The sequence below is a fragment of the Polypterus senegalus genome, chromosome 1 (genome assembly GCF_016835505.1).
Source record: "Polypterus senegalus isolate Bchr_013 chromosome 1, ASM1683550v1, whole genome shotgun sequence".
Classification (NCBI taxonomy): Eukaryota; Metazoa; Chordata; class Cladistia; order Polypteriformes; family Polypteridae; genus Polypterus; species Polypterus senegalus.
This window is the reverse complement of record NC_053154.1, coordinates 270,800,869-270,818,053: the sequence shown is the minus strand read 5'-3', so window position 1 is coordinate 270,818,053 and position 17,185 is coordinate 270,800,869. Positions and strand designations below refer to the sequence as shown.

Below are 17,185 nucleotides of genomic sequence, written 5' to 3'. Positions count from 1 at the left end.
GTTGCTCAATGAGTTCCGAGGTGTATAGAAATGCCTTATCTGGTCAGGTTCCAGTAAATGCCTCCAATCTCCTTGGACGGTGTTTCATCCTACAAGAAGATAATGATCCCAAACATACTGCTAAGGCAACACAGAAGTTTTTAAAGCTAACAAATGGAAAAGTCTTGAAAGGTCAAGCCAGTAGCCCGATTTAAATCCAGTACCAGCATGCTTTCCTCTTAAACACTTAGTGTAATTTCTATATGATGTGAGCAAAATGTATGCAAATACCTTTACATTACATTAAAGTGTGCAATGAGAACTTTAATCACATCTGAATTGTTTGATTTGTAATTTTAAAGCTGTGGAGCAGAGGGGTACATCAAAGAAAAATGTCTTTTCCAAACATTACACAGGCCTCTGTATATACAAAGAGGAAAGAGTGACTGTTATAGATGATCTTAACTGAATATGAACACTTGTTAAAATCTTTAAAGGAAAGTATATAAATGTAAGTAGTATCCATGGAAAATGGGGACTGCTTCATCAATGTTGCCATAAAAGTATTGAAGGATTGATACAACTTGTTTTTTCAAGATGGCAAAGTAAAAGATTAACATGATGTTAGTACTTTATAACATACTGTAGATTACAATATGAAATATCCTTGATAGAAGTCATGAAACATTGCAGTAGAACCAAAATTGTGTAATAAGATATAGTATTTTCCCACCAAAATATGGTTCTTTTTAATCTTGAAATGTTTCTCTCACTGTTTATTAACAAACAAATAACTTATTGATTGGCCTAAGGAGACCTGAATTTGTATCATAATGTGTGTAACAAAAATAATTGGTGTAGCTACTTTAAAATGTATCTTTTTCTATGCTGTCTTAAAATTTTAACAAGTTGAGTAACTTGTATTTCAGAGCTCCAAGTCTTAATGAGTTGTGATGGTCATAAATAGAATATCCAAATACTTGTTTATATAGCAGTATGCATGCTTAAACAATAGTATTTGATTAGCTAAAAAGTACAGTTTGTCTATGAGTTTGTGACAAAAGTGAAATTTACGTGCAAATCTTTGTGTCTACTTCTAGCTACTGGTGTAGCAGGCTGAGTGACCTGGAGAGAGAATAACACAACCTACGTTAAAGACGTTTTTATCCATCAAAGTAATGTTCTGATATAGAGAACAGTGTTGTTAAAAATAAGATATTAGATCATGATTTGTTCACATTGCTGACCTTTCTTATCACCTTGAGTCTGATATTAATTTTCATTTCTCAATACTGTTTTGGTGTTATAGCTTGTTAAAAAGTGTGGTCCGCTTTTTTAAAAAAAAAAACACTAAGCCATGTTCTCTATATACAATTAAGCAATGATTTTTTTTCAGCAGTAAAATATTTGAGGCCAGTATTTTATTATACAGAATGAAATGAAAAAATCATGTTGTTAAATATAAATTTTGTTGCAGTACAAAAAGAAAAACACACTCTTAATATCAGCAGAACAGACTTTACTGCAGGGATCAAAAGGCTTTTAATTTTTAGTGTTTTGAGTGCCAAGTTTTACTCAGATTGAGTGACTCTTCTGTGATGTTTTGTTTCCACAGAAGTGCATCCTGACACATACAAATACTGTGGAATAGGGCTATCAGATTAGCAGCAAGTAACGTTTACCTATTCAGATTAAAAATACTGTAAGTACATATTTTAATATATTCAAACAAAGGAAAATGATTTTGGGTGTTGTATGTAGATTTGTATGCTTATTTTTATACTTTTACGGTAACGGTAGCTGCAGTGGCTACGACAACTGAACAAAAGCTAGCTTATCTAAACAGGGAAAAAAATCATAGTATAAGAGTCATCAAACTCGTGCACAAGTGCACCCAATAAGAGGAAAGCATCAGCTTAACAGTCTTGTTTTTAGTCTGGAACCCGAAGGCTTGCTGAACAAGTTCTTGTTAGGATAGTGAGCCGTAAAATAAACTATGAGAAGTAGCATAAATCCTTATGAACAACATGTGTTAGCATTGGTCTCCACTACATTATTCTTTTTTCTTTTTTTTTTTAAACTTGTGGTGAGTTTGCAAAGAATCAAGTGCTTTTGACATGTGTACTACTGAGGATATACAGCAGCTTTTGAATGAAGTTCTGTTTGAAAAACAGCCATTTACAAAAAGGTGATTCTCTATGCATACAAAGTGATGTGATCATAAACAAGAGTAGAGCTGGACACACTCAGCAGTGCCTGTAACATACAGTGGTGTGAAAAACTATTTACCCCCTTCCTGATTTCTTATTCTTTTGCATGTTTGTCACACAAAATGTTTCTGATCATCAAACACATTTAACCATTAGTCAAATATAACACAAGTAAGCACAAAATGCAGTTTTTAAATGATGGTTTTTATTATTTAGGGAGAAAAAATCCAAACCTACATGGCCCTGTGTGAAAAATAATTCCCCTTGTTAAAAATAACCTAACTGTGGTGTATCACACCTGAGTTCAATTTCCGTAGCCACCCCCAGGCCTGATTACTGCCACACCTGTTTCAATCAAGAAATCACTTAAATAGGAGCTGCCTGACACAGAGAAGTAGACCAAAAGCACCTCAAAAGCTAGACATCATGCCAAGATCCAAAGAAATTCAGGAACAAATGAGAACAGAAGTAATTGAGATCTACCAGTCTGGTAAAGGTTATAAAGCCATTTCTAAAGCTTTGGGACTTCAGCGAACCACAGTGAGAGCCATTATCCACAAATGGCAAAAACATGGAACAGTGGTGAACCTTCCCAGGAGTGGCCGGCCGACCAAAATTACCCCAAGAGCGCAGAGACGACTCATCCGAGAGGTCACAAAAGACCCCAGGACAACATCTAAAGAACTGCAGGCCTCACTTGCCTCAATTAAGGTCAGTGTTCACGACTCCACCATAAAAAAGAGACTAAGCAAAAACGGCCTGCATGGCAGATTTCCAAGACGCAAACCACTGTTAAGCAAAAAGAACATTAGGGCTCGTCTCAATTTTGCTAAGAAACATCTCAATGATTGCCAAGACTTTTGGGAAAATACCTTGTGGACTGATGAGACAAAAGTTGAACTTTTTGGAAGGCAAATGTCCCATTACATCTGGCGTAAAAGGATCACAGCATTTCAGAAAAAGAACATCATACCAACAGTAAAATATGGTGGTGGTAGTGTGATGGTCTGGGGTTGTTTAGCTGCTTCAGGACCTCGAAGGCTTGCTGTGATAGATGGAACCATGAATTCTACTGTCTACCAAAAAATCCTGAAGGAGAATGTCCGGCCATCTGTTCGTCAACTCAAGCTGAAGCGATCTTGGGTGCTGCAACAGGACAATGACCCAAAACACACCAGCAAATCCACCGCTGAATGGCTGAAGAAAAACAAAATGAAGACTTTGGAGTGGCCTAGTCAAAGTCCTGACCTGAATCCAATTGAGATACTATGGCGTGACCTTAAAAAGGCGGTTCATGCTAGAAAACCCTCAAGTAAAGCTGAATTACAACAATTCTGCAAAGATGAGTGGGACAAAATTCCTCCAGAGCGCTGTAAAAGACTCATTGCAAGTTATCGCAAACGCTTGATTGTAGTTATTGCTGCTAAGAGTGGCCCAACCAGTTATTAGGTTCAGGGGGCAATTACTTTTTCACACAGGGCCATGTAGGTTTGGATTTTTATTTCTCCCTAAATAATAAAAACCATCATTTAAAAACTGCATTTTGTGTTTACTTGTGTTATATTTGACTAATGGTTAAATGTGTTTGATGATCAGAAACATTTTGTGTGACAAACATGTAAAAGAATAAGAAATCAGGAAGGGGGCAAATAGTTTTTCACACCACTGTACATCTAAGGCCCAGAGAAAATAGCCCGTGATTGGTTCAGCATACTAAATGCTCTTTATTTCTTCCCACCTAGTTGGCTTTTTTGTGAGAATACTGTTTATCTCTGTATGTACATTGAGGCACTGTGAGTCTATTGGTGTCTCATAAATGAAGTTACACAAAGTACTAAATATTGCATTGTATCAGTCTTTATTAAGTACTAACAATGCATTTTATTTATCAGACTTTTTTAATGACATCAATTTTAAAAAAATCTGCAAAGTGAGTTTGGGTGTTTACCAGGAAGTTACTAAGTAAACGAACAATAAGGCAAAATTTCAACAAATCACAAGAAGCACAGAATGTAGTTAGTTCATAAAACATAAAAAGGCACAGCTGGTACTAAGTAGACAGAGTGTGCTTGACAAGTTTGTAGAGCAGGACATCAACTGAGTGCAGCGAGTGGCAGCCAATCCCCAAGGAGTAACCGATGAGATTAAACTACAAACCGGATTCCAAAAAAGTTGGGACACTATACAAATCGTGAATAAAAACTGAATGCAATGATGTGGAGGTGCCAACTTCTAATATTTTATTCAGAATAGAACATAAATCACGGAACAAAAGTTTAAACTGAGAAAATGTATCATTTTAAGGGAAAAATATGTTGATTCAGAATTTCATGGTGTCAACAAATCCCAAAAAAGTTGGGACAAGGCCATTTTCACCACTGTGTGGCATCTCCCCTTCTTCTTACAACACTCAACAGACGTCTGGGGACCGAGGAGACCAGTTTCTCAAGTTTAGAAATAGGAATGCTCTCCCATTCTTGTCTAATACAGGCCTCTAACTGTTCAATCGTCTTGGGCCTTCTTTGTCGCACCTTCCTCTTTATGATGCGCCAAATGTTCTCTATAGGTGAAAGATCTGGACTGCAGACTGGCCATTTCAGTACCCGGATCCTTCTCCTATGCAGCCATGATGTTGTGATTGATGCAGAATGTGGTCTGGCATTATCTTGTTGAAAAATGCAGGGTCTTCCCTGAAAGAGATGACGTCTGGATGGGAGCATATGTTGTTCTAGAACCTGAATATATTTTTCTGCATTGATGGTGCCTTTCCAGACATGCAAGCTGCCCATGCCACACGCACTCATGCAACCCCATACCATCAGAGATGCAGGCTTCTGAACTGAGCGTTGATAACAACTTGGGTTGTCCTTGTCCTCTTTGGTCCGGATGACATGGCCCCAGATTTCCAAAAAGAACTTGAATCGTGACTCGTCTGACCACAGAACAGTCTTCCATTTTGCCACACTCCATTTTAAATGATCCCTGGCCCAGTGACAACGCCTGAGCTTGTGGATCTTGCTTAGAAATGGCTTCTTCTTTGCACTGTAGAGTTTCAGCTGGCAACGCGGATGGCACGGTGGATTGTGTTCACTGACAATGGTTTCTGGAAGTATTCCTGAGCCCATTCTGTGATTTCCTTTACAGTAGCATTCCTGTTTGTGGTGTAGTGTCGTTTAAGGGCCCGGAGATCACGGGCATCCAGTATGGTTTTACGGCCTTGACCCTTACGCACAGAGATTGTTCCAGATTCTCTGAATCTTCGGATGATGTTATGCACAGTTGATGATGATAGATGCAAAGTCTTTGCAATTTTTCGCTGGGTAACACCTTTCTGATATTGCTCCACTATCTTTCTGCGCAAAATTGTGGGAATTGGTGATCCTCTACCCATCTTGGCTTCTGAGAGACACTGCCACTCTGAGAAGCTCTTTTTATACCCAATCATGTTGCCAATTGACCTAATTAGTGTTTATTGGTCTTCCAGCTCTTTGTTATGCTCAAATTTACTTTTTCCAGCCTTTTATTGCTACTTTTTTGGGATTTTTTGGGAAATTTTGAATCAACATATTTTTCCTTTAAAATGATACATTTACTCGGATTAAATGTTTGATCTGTCATCTATGTTCTATTACAAATAAAATATTGACATTTGCCATCTCCACATCATTGCGTTCAGTTTTTATTCACAATTTGTTTAGTGTCCTAACTTTTTTGGAATCCGGTTTGTAAATGGAATCTGTTTTTCTCCTTTACAGATACAACAAAAGTGCAAAAAGGTAGCCTAAATATTTTAAATTACACCTCATTGTTTTAAATATTGTGGATCAAGACAGTAGCCTCATAATATATTAACTAATTGTGTGTGACGCAGAATGCTGGCCGAGATAGCTATGTGTGAATTGTTGGCACTGAAAAAGGTATTTAAAGTGAGGATTTAAAAGGAGAATCGGAATTATGACATTTACATTAAATTTGCATTAATGAGAATGTCTACACATAAAAAAGTCAGGTATCGTAGGTTTAAGAGTGAAATGGAACAGGATCAGATGCATTCAGTAGCACTGGGATGGAACAAACTGTTTCTAAACTACAGTAAGACGAGTGTGACTGTAAGATAAGTTAAACATACAAAATTACAAAAAAGCTGATTGTGGCAGTGATGTGCAAAATACTGCAACATTGCATAGCCTACCTATAGTAACGTAATGACAAAATTAGTGCGAAGTAAGGAAAACTGTTTTACAGTTGAGTGTCAGCTTTTCCCTTCTAATAAGACTTTTTTTTTTTTTTTTTTCAAATAAATTTGAATTATATTTATAATAGTACATTTGATCTAACAGCCCTAGTCTTGAGTCTTTGTTCTTGTTTAATATGTTTCTGCTGCTGTATGCATTTGAATTTCCCCATGGGATTAACAAAGTTTAAGTGAAATTTGTGCCCATCATGCTACATTCCTGATAGGCTATACTTAACATATTTGCTACCTCTATAGGGGTAAATCTGCCGTAGTGATTTTTTTCACAAAATAAATAGGCTTCTAGTACAATATTTTATAATGCTAATAACTAGTTGTTTTCATTTTAGACTGAACCAAACACACACAGTCACACACATACATATACAGATTATTCCATAAGTGGTCAAAATATGCAGTCTGTTAAACTTCATTATTATTCATTACCGAGTCAGAGTAATTAATGCGTGAGAGTGTTTGTATGTATACTACTGAAAAAAAAATAAAGAAATAGAAACCAAGCATTTTCTGGAATGTGTGAACCAGAGTTACCGGTCTTGTACTTTCACCAGAGGTTGTCAGTTTGTTGAACTCCCCTGGAAAATCGAAACATCTTAGGTGGCTGGATATTGCAGTTTATCAAACACGTGAAAGGTTATTTAGGTGCACTTGTACCCAACAAGGGCCAGGTGGATAATTCCTGACCATGTCATCTTTGCAAAAGGACCTAATTTGAAGTTTAAGTCACAGCAAGATTAAGGCCACACTTTTCTGTGGAATCACTATCGCCGTATCATCTAACCTTCTATCTCTCTCATTCTCTTCATTCATCAGCCTCTCAAAGTACTTTTTCTCTCTGGTCAACACAGCCTCCTTGCTTGTGAGTACGTTTCCATCTTTATCACCCCAATCTGCTGAACATCTTTCCCAGCTTGGTCCCTCTGTCTGGCCATTTCGTACAGGTCTTTTTCTCCCTCCTTAGTGTCCAACCTCTCAAACAGCTCCAGCTCATCATACACCTTTTCTTTAGCCTTTGCCACCTCTCTCTTCACTTTACGCCTTATTTCCTTGTTCTCTTGTCTACTTTTTGCATCTTTCTGACTATCACTCATACTGTGGGATCCCAAGGTGTTCCCATGCCATCTTGGAGGTATAATCCTCTCAGTGAGCCCTGTGTCTTCCCCTGGACTCCTACCAGCTGGTTGTGTCCATAAAATATCCACAGGGAGGTGTCCATGTCAGATGCCCCAACAACGTCAATTGGCTCCTCTCGATGCAGAGGTTCAGTGGCTGTATTCCAAGTTTCTCCCGAATGTCTGTGCTTCTCACTCTGTCTCTAAGGGAAAGCCCAGCCACCCTGCAAAGAAAGCTCATTTTGGCCGCTTGTACCTGCAATCTTGTTCTTTCTGTCATTACCAAAATTTCCAAAAATGACTATAGGTGAGGGTAGGCTGTAGATCGACTGGTAAATTGAGAGCTTCTCCTTCTGACTTAGCTCCTTCTTCTCCACTATAGATCAGTATAGCAACCGCATAACTGCACTTGCCTCCCCAATCAGTCTGTTGATTTCACCATCCTTTTTCCCCTCAGTTGTTAAAAAAAATCCTAAGATACTTAAACTCCTCCACTTGAGGCAGTAACTCACCTCCCACTCGGATGGGACAATCCGCCTTTTTCCTACTGAGGACCATGGTCTCCAATTTGGAGGCGCTGATCCTCATCCCTGCCACTCCACATTTTATTGCAAACCATGCCAGTGTGTGCTGGAGTTCCCAGCCTGATGAAGTTAACAGGAACACATAATCTGCAACAAGCAGTGACACGATTCTAAGGCTGATGAACTGGACCCCCTCCACTTCCCAGCTGCACCTTGATATCTTGTCCAGAACAGGAGACCAAGCACAGACCTAGCGGAGTCCCACACCCATTGGAAATGGGGGTGATGTTATTACAAGTATGCGGACACAGCTCTCACTGTGATTATACAGGAACCAAATAGCCCTTGTTAGAGGCCGTAGAACGTTCTACTCTTCCAACACCTCCCAACATGATCCCTCGAGGAGCACAGTATGCGTTCTCGAAGTCCACAAAACACATGTAGACAGATAGGGAGTAACTCCATACCCCTTTCAGCATCCTCTTGAGGTAGAGAGTTAGTCCACTGTTCCACAGCCTGGAAGGAATCCACATTGCTCCTCCTGGACCTGATTTTCCATGACTAGCTGGAGTCTCCTTTCTAGTCCCCTGGTCTAAGCAGGAAGACTGAGGAGTGATTTCTAAGATAGTTGAAGCACCACCTTCTGCCCCACTTTTTAAAAAAAGCGGACCACCAACCGTGTCTGCCACTCCAGAGGAACGACTCCCAATGACCATGCAACACTGAAAATGCGTGTCAGCCATGACAGCCCAACAAAGTCCAGAAGCCTTCAGTCTTCTCTGCCTCACTCACCATCTGTAGTTCCTTTGCCCCAAGAGAAGTGACAGTCCACATCCCAAGAGTCAGTTTGTGTGCCTGTTACAATCTGCTAAGGCCTCAGCCTTTGACTGCCGTCCTTGTCACATTTCACCCAGCTCCTGTTTCTCCTGCAAGCAGTGGCAGTCCCACAATATGCTTTTGGGCTATGCCCATCCTGGTCCTGTAGTAGGTCTGGTTGCCAGGCACTCCTTTCAGGACTGGCCTCATTAAGGAGGCCCCGATAACCCCATATTTGGTGGGGTAATCTTTATTTTTATGTAGCTGCATTATAAGCAACTGTGAATCGCACTTGGTCTGACTCCACACCTGGGACCAATTTGTCTTGGGGTACCCTAACAGGAGCTTCTGCTCTGGTCAACATAGATTCCAGGTCATATGAATATTCAAACCTTTTCACCGTGATAAGGTGGGGATTCCCAGAGAGGTTTTTTAAAGTACCATTCAAATTCACTTCTGGGTTATACTAATTAATGAAAGCCAAATGAATGACACAAATTCAGTGTTGGCAGATTTGTGTTTAGCAATGAAGGTATGCTCTTTTCTTTGTCTTAACTACATGTTTCAGAGATTACGCATCTCTATTAACATAGCACATGTCTTATTTTTCGGGAGATGTCAATTGACCATCAAAGCATTAAAACACTAAATAAGTTTTAGAATAGTATTAACAAATGGAGCAAATTGTGCCATAACCAGTATAGACAAGCCAAATAGGAACTTGGTTTGGGTTTTGTCTTAGTGTTTACTTTCTGCAACTGATGTTCATGCTAGTCCCCTTTCTGATGGATGCTTGGACTGATGGACATTTGTAGAAGTGCTCACTACGAACAGAGAATGAATTCAAAGCCTCCATTTATCGGGGCTGTGTATGGCACTATTAAGTGATTAATCTCATTATCTTTTCATCTCCTGTTACAAATGTATGACAATACAAGTTAAACAATTACAGTCAACCCTCGTTTATCGCGGTTAATTCGTTCCAGACTCTGCCACGATAAATGAATTTCCGCGAAGTAGGATTCTTTATTTATAAATCCAATATTTTTGCAGTTAGAGCATAGAAAACATGTTTACGACCTTCTAAATACATTTTCTAACATTAGAGCCCTCTAGACAAGAAATAACACCCTTTAGTCAAATGTTTAAACTGTGCTCCATGACAAGACAGAGAGATGACCGTTCCGTCTTACAATTAAAAGAATGCAAACATATCTTCCTCTTCAAAGGAGTGCGCATCAGGAGCAGAGAATGTCAGAGAGAGAGCAAGAAAAGCAAACAAAATCACAAATCCATAGGGCTGTTTGGGCTTTTAAGTATGCGAGGCACCGCCGGACAAAGCAGCTACAAGAACGGCAGCAATGTGAAGGTAGTCTTTCAGCATTTTTTAGAGGAGCGTCCATATCCTCTAGGCCAGTGTGCGAACATCCCCTCTGCTCACACCCCCTCCGTCAGGAGCAGAGAATGTCAGAGAGAGAGAGAGAGACAGAGACAAGCAAACAATCAAAAATCAATACGTGCTGTTTGGGCTTTCAAGTATGCGAAGCACCGCACAGGAACCATATCGTATATAATTGAGGAGTTTTATTTAATATGTAATACGTGCTCTGATTGGGTAGCTTCTCAGCCATCTTGCAATAGCGTCCCTTGTATGAAATCAACTGGGCATAGCAACTGAGGGAGCATGTACCATAAATTAAAAGACCCATTGTCCACACAAATCCGCAAACCAGCAAAAAATTCGTGATCTATATTTAGATATGCTTACATTTAAAATCTGCGATAGAGTGAAGCCGCGAAAGTCGAAGCGCGATATAGCAAGGGATCACTGTACACCTTATTTAAGCAGTAACATTATTTTGCTTTCAAAGCATTCCCAAATCTGCTTTTGAACTAATTTCAGAATAGATGTGGTAATAACAGGAGTCAGTTTGTATATGTTTTGCTCTTTTGCAGTAACAAGTATGATTCCTACTCTTTTGCACTGAAATTATCTTGTGCAAACACGAAGCATTTTAAGACATGACTTCTGCTGTTTTTCTTTTAGGCATGTGTTGCTGTTGCACTGTAGCATCACCATTGTGATGCACTTTCATATGTAATATTTACTCATGTATTTCTTACGTGTTACTGTACCTTTTGAAGTAATTAGTCTACTATTAGTCAAAAAAAATAGTGCAGTGCAGTACTAACGTTCTCGGTACTACTGATTTACTATAAAGAAGTTGTGGTACCATTACAAACGTAGTACCAAATTCTGCAGTTTTTTGTGACATTTCCAGTTAGGACAGTATGAAAAGTCTTTGAAATTAAAAGGGGTGATTTGTGAATTATATTCACCCTGTACTATTTTGTAAACACTACAATAGCACATTATTTGATGTTTAACTTTGTAAATGTAATTATTTTTAATATGCACTTTTGTCAAGTCCAATAACTGCAACATGCTTCAGAAAGTTGGGAAAGTTGAATGTCTACTGCTGTGTAGTATCAAGTTTTCTTTTAATAAAACTGAGCATTTGGGCGCTGAAGACACAAGTTGGTTAAATTTAGCCAGCAGAAGTTTTCTCCATTCATCCATTATGTAGGTCTTCATTTGTTCCATTGTACAGGTCCTTTGTTGCCATATTTTGCACTTCGTAATGCACACAGGTCAGTACTGCAGGCAGGCCAATCTAATGCTCGCACTCTTTCTTTACATAACTATGCACTTGTACTCCAGGCAAAATGTGGTTTGCTGCTGTTATTCTGGAAAATGCAGGAACTACCATGTAAAAGAGGGTTTGTGGATGTCCGCATATATGGGTATAAAATCTGTACACCACCTACTACATTAATGGTGCCTTCACAGAGGCCATGGGCAGTGACACACCCCAATACCATGACACATGCTGGATTTTGGACCTATTGCTGATAACATCTTGGATGGTCCTTTTCTTCTTTGGTATCTATCTATCCATACATTTGAGATGTTGACTTGCCAGGTGACAAAATATTATTCCACTGTGCTACTTTCCATCTTAGATGGGCCCTAGCCAGATGAGATGTTGGCTCTTTTGGACAGTGTTGCTATATGTCTTCTGCTTTGCATATTAAAGCCTTAACTTGCATCTGTGGATACGGCAGTGAATGGTGTTGACTGACAAAGGTTTACTAAAGTACTTCCAAGCGCATGTCTTGATACCCATTACAGATGCAGGACAGTTTTTAAGACAGTGACGTTTGAGGTGTCGAACACCATGCACTTTCAGGTGTCTTTATCCAAGGAGACTTAAAATAACACATACAGGTGTGAAGGTACACGCATCAAAAGTAGCAGAACAAGATAATGTGATCACAAGGGAGTAGAACTACTACTTTACTATACTCGTAACTAGACTCTGACGAAAAACAGCAACTTATACTTTTTGTTAGTTTAACAGTAGCCATCCTTTAGGAAAGGAACTAAGCAGTTCTGAAGATATTTGAGTAAAAGGCATGTTTGCAAAAGACACTTAAACACAAGTAAATTGGGTGCAGTTTGAATAGATAAAGGAAGATAATTCCACAACTTTAGGACAAGAAACATTGTCCAGTCTTGGGATGACTGGCAAGAGGAGGGGTAGTCAACAGAGAGAGTCAGAATGGAGACTTCTCGGAAGGACAGAAGGAATAGACCAGGGGTTGAGGAACATAGCCATTCAGGAGAACTGTAGGTCAAGGCAAGAGTTTTCTACTGCGTTCTTTCAGCAACAAGAACCCCTAAATGTTTTCATGGGTTGAGAGTGGAGGATTTCCTCCCAGTGTAGCAACAAACGGGTACAATTTTTTTGGCCCCTGTAGGTTGTTTTGCTGATTTTCCAACATCGTGTATAAAGAATATGATCATCATGAACTTCATGCTTTATCACAACATCCATCCATTCATTATCCAACCTGCTATATCCTACATGTGTACTAAATTTATTCACTGACACTTTTCTCCCATAGCTGAAAAATAAATATTGCTTTTAATCAATATTTATCGTTATCACAGGAATTACAGAATAAGATAGTTCAGGATGTTTGACACACTCTCTTTTGTAACAATATAGTGTCATGCCAGGTTTGCCAGAAAACTTGCTCAATTGTAAGACAAGCCTTGACATGCTTTGTTTACACCACAGTAAGATAGCTACAAAAAAAAGTGTGCTGGCTCAACTACTGTAATACATCGTGCAAAGGAGCACTGCAACTAAATTATTCTAAAGCTTAGAAAAGCATGAAAAGATTGTATTTTGTGATTGGCTTGCTTACAGATCACAGATCAAGTCTTTTTCTTTTTTATTTTGTTAATTTTTTTTAGTTAAAATTGGCCAATTTAGATGGACCTAATACTTTAGTTTTCCAAATCTGGCCCTCCTTTTTTAAAAAATAGAAACCAAAATTAGGTCTTCAAAGAAATAAACACTGTCCCTGCGGTCAAACATGTTGGAGATTCACAGATATTTTGGGGTTGCTTTGCTGCTTCTGGCTGTGGATGCCTTGACTTTGTGCATGGCTACATAAAATCTGAAGACTACCAAAGAATTTTGGAATGCAATGTAGGGCCCAGAAAGCTGAGGGAACACGGTGGTATAAGAGCTTTATAGTGTAAAAATGTTTGAATATTCAAATACCTGAGTGAAGCTGGTTATCACCAATGCAGTTCTGTTTAAGGTAGGGGTGACTAGGCCTTCTTTTTGGTACAATTTAACTCTTGCAGGGATGGTGCAGATTATTTATTTATTTTGGAAAACTTGGACTTCAAATGAGTCTATTTTATCCCTCGTTTTTCATGTTATCACTGACAATACTAACTTTCCATGCTGAACATGTATTGTCCTCTGGTCTAGTTCTGTCAGTGTGCCTTCTAAGCCGAACAAACAATAGGTAAAAATATGGAAGAGCATCATTTTTTGAAATGTGTAAGACTAGTTTCTTAGTGTGCCAGTTAACTAGCAAACAAGAACTTTCATTGCTCTGGTAAGATCTACTATAACATACATCAGTAAATGGCAGTTTTTATAGTGTATATGGCTATGAATTCCACATCTTTCCAATAAAATACTCTTACACTTTCATTTGTGAAATGAATGTTACTATAAGATATGGGATTGGACACAAATACCCTAAGAAGGAAAGATCTTAGAATTTAAGTTTGTACAAAAGAATTTGATGACTGAGAAGAGACCATTCAGTCCTTCAGCCCTCAGTCAAGGCATTAAGTAAATAATTAACTGGCTTTGTATCCAGTTCTAATAATAAACAAGAGAGCAAGTTTTCCAATAAGTAGAGAATTAAAGAATAGAAAAAATTTACTAGTTATGTCTGAAACATTGTAGTCAATCCTGCAGAATGTTATGCTAGTAGGAATTCTAGAGTAATGAGCATTTAAAACGGTTTTCTGTGAAGATTTTTTTTTTTGGTTTAAAAAGGAACGAAATAGTAAAGCAATGAAGGGACAGTCTCCCAGGGAATACAGGAGACATGTGAGGGGATATTTTAACAACAAATACAGGTGTTTAGACAGGCTTAATTCCTGCTGTACTGTGGCTCCTTTAAACTTGTTTATTTATACTTAATTTTAAAATGAGCTAACAGTTACCCCAACAGATTTTAAGAATGAGGCCAATGCAGAGTAAGTCCTGTATGATGTTGACTTTTATGAAGCTTGCTTTTGAGGAGCCCTGGTTCTATGAGCCCTGCATATGTGGGATATACTAGCTAATCCATCACCTTGGGCTCAGGGCTGCTGATCTTGAGGAGGAAGTAACTAGCTTGCATTGTAGAGGATTGGCAGCTCTTGCCCAAGTGTTCTTTAGATTAACAACTTTGCATAAACAGACATGTATACAGTACACCCCCAAAATTCGCAGAGTTACGTTCCTAGAGCAGCCGCGAATTGTGAAAAATTGCAAATTATGGATGTGGTTAAAAAAAATCCCTGTTTTTATAGTTTAAACCCTAAATATGCTCCCAAAACACTTTAATTTCATTTCAACCTTAGCTTAATACATTACCTAAGTAAAAGAATCTAAAGGTAAACCCGTATACTGTAAAGTACTGTACTGATGTCACCCGCAGTGCTACAATGTAAAATACCGATGTTAACGCTAGATGTACTGTAATTCATGCAAGCGCGTTTTCATTTCTAGAAGCATTAGAAGGTGCAAGGCGTTTCTGTGACATCTTGGGGCTTTAACCCTTGAACTGCCACATACTTGGGGGTTAACGCATCACTGGACGCCAAATACTTTTTTGCTGCACTTTTTAAGTAAATGTCACAATTCACAAAGAAAAAGTGAAATTTTAATGGAACACATTTTTTTTCATGCAAAGAGCATCACAATACTGCAACACTGATCATTTTACACACTGCTAATGAACTGTAAAAACTATTTTAAAAAAACTACTGGAACAATATGTACAAGGTGCAACTGACATCATTGATGAAATTCAGTAAATCACAGAGCCAACTGTTCTTGAACTGGCTGCACGCAAGCACACTGAGGTAAACGCTGATATTTGCAGTGAGGCTGCACTGCTGCAGGGGCCGGCAGTGGTCATGAGCTGGCTCCTCAACGAATGTACGGCACTGACTGATCACCTCCGGCATGCTGGTAAATTGCACTGGGAACCAACTATAGCTGGTTGTGGCATTCAATGAATGTACGTTGCCGAATATACTCGGCTCCTACGTGCTGGCAAATGGCACTGGGAAATGACTATACAGTAATCCCTCCTCGATCGCGGGGGTTGTGTTCCAGAACCCCCCGCTATAGGTGAAAATCCGCAAAGTAGAGACCATATGTTTGTATGGTTATTTTTATATATTTTAAGCTCTTAGAAACTCTCCCACACTGTTTATAAATATTCTCCGCACAGTTATACAGTAAACCCTCGTTTATAGCGGTTGATCCGCTCCAGCCAGATAAATGGATTTCCAAGAAGTAGGATTCTTTATTTATAAATCTAATATTTTCGCAGTTAGAGCATTGAAAACCTGTTTACGACCTTCTAAATACGTTTTTTAACATTATTAGAGCCCTGGCGTATTTCAGTTTAAATAAAAGGAGATTAACAGGTGGCATGATTGAGATGTAGCAATTTAGTAATAGTAGGTAACACAGTGGATGCAAACTTTTATTTTAAAATTTGATGTTTGCTATAACACTGAATATTGGGATGCAGATGAACACTAAAACTTCTTCACATAGAGAACTATAGACACATGGAGCAAGTTACCAAATGTTACTTTTAGATGGTAAAACTACAGGGAACTACAAAACTCGACTTGATGTCATTTTGGAGAAATTGGGTGAATAAAATTGACAAGCTTTTTTGAGATAAATATTGTAAATCAGGGGTCCGCAGCCCACTAGCGAGCCATGGCCGTCTGACAGCCAGGCCGCGAGAGAACTGCCTGCATCGGAGACTCGCTCAGTGAAGGGCTACAGCAAAATGGCTGCCCCCTTCACTGAGGACACTTTTCAGAACGCTAGGCAAGCGGGGCTTTACAGTAGCGCAGAGAGATGAGAGCAACCGAGCTGATTAGAGATACAAGCACATACTACAGGTAAAATTCCATTACAATGAATATTTTTACAACAATATTTTCATTACAACGAAGTATTTTTATGGTCCTGACAGTTTCCCCATATGGCATTTGGATTAAAGTAAAGGCGGAATACCCTGAAGTTAAAGCACTAAAAAGTCTGCTTCCATTTCCAACATCCTATCTTTGTTAGGCAGCGTTTTCTGCAGTGACAGCAACCAAAACGAGATTACGGAGTAGACTGAACATAAGCAACACAATTCGCTTGTCACTGTCTTCCAACTCCCCAGATGGGATTGTCTAGTTGCAGGAAAACAAGCTCAGGGCTCCCACTAATTCTGCATTATGATAAGTTGTATAATTTCTATTACGATATTCTAACTTAATAATAATAGAAATGTAATGTAAATTGTGTATAAAACTGCCCTGCAAACCTGCCCCGAATCCCTAAACCACGGGTCCCTGGAAAAAATGTGCTTCTATAAAAGCAGTCCTTGGTATCAAAAAGGTTGGGGACCACTGCTGTAAACAATAAATAATGCTCTTATTAGAACTGTTCTAAAAGCAAAAAAAGTATTTTGCTGATTAAAGTTTTCAGTGACATTTATAAATTTGAAAGAACTGCATCAGTTTCATATACAGGCTTCTCTCCTTAGGACTAAAGATATATGATTCTTTTGCCTGTAAAAGAACCTTGTGTTCTAAGGGTGAAGTTTGAAATATTTTAATTGGAG

General features: G+C 38.8%; 1 protein-coding gene across 4 annotated transcripts in view; it reads left to right on the top strand.

The window, feature by feature from the left end:
• LOC120542011 (mitogen-activated protein kinase 8) overlaps positions 1–17,185 on the top strand; it is an 86,905-nt gene that overhangs the window by 15,860 nt on the left and 53,860 nt on the right. Inside the window, exon 2 of one of the 4 annotated variants that reach the window (XM_039774097.1) lies at positions 1,595–1,681. The exons of the other annotated variants lie outside the window; for them this stretch is intronic. The gene's annotated coding sequence lies outside the window, so the exon portion shown is untranslated. The remainder of the gene's footprint in view (positions 1–1,594; positions 1,682–17,185) is intronic. 4 annotated transcript variants of the gene reach the window in all.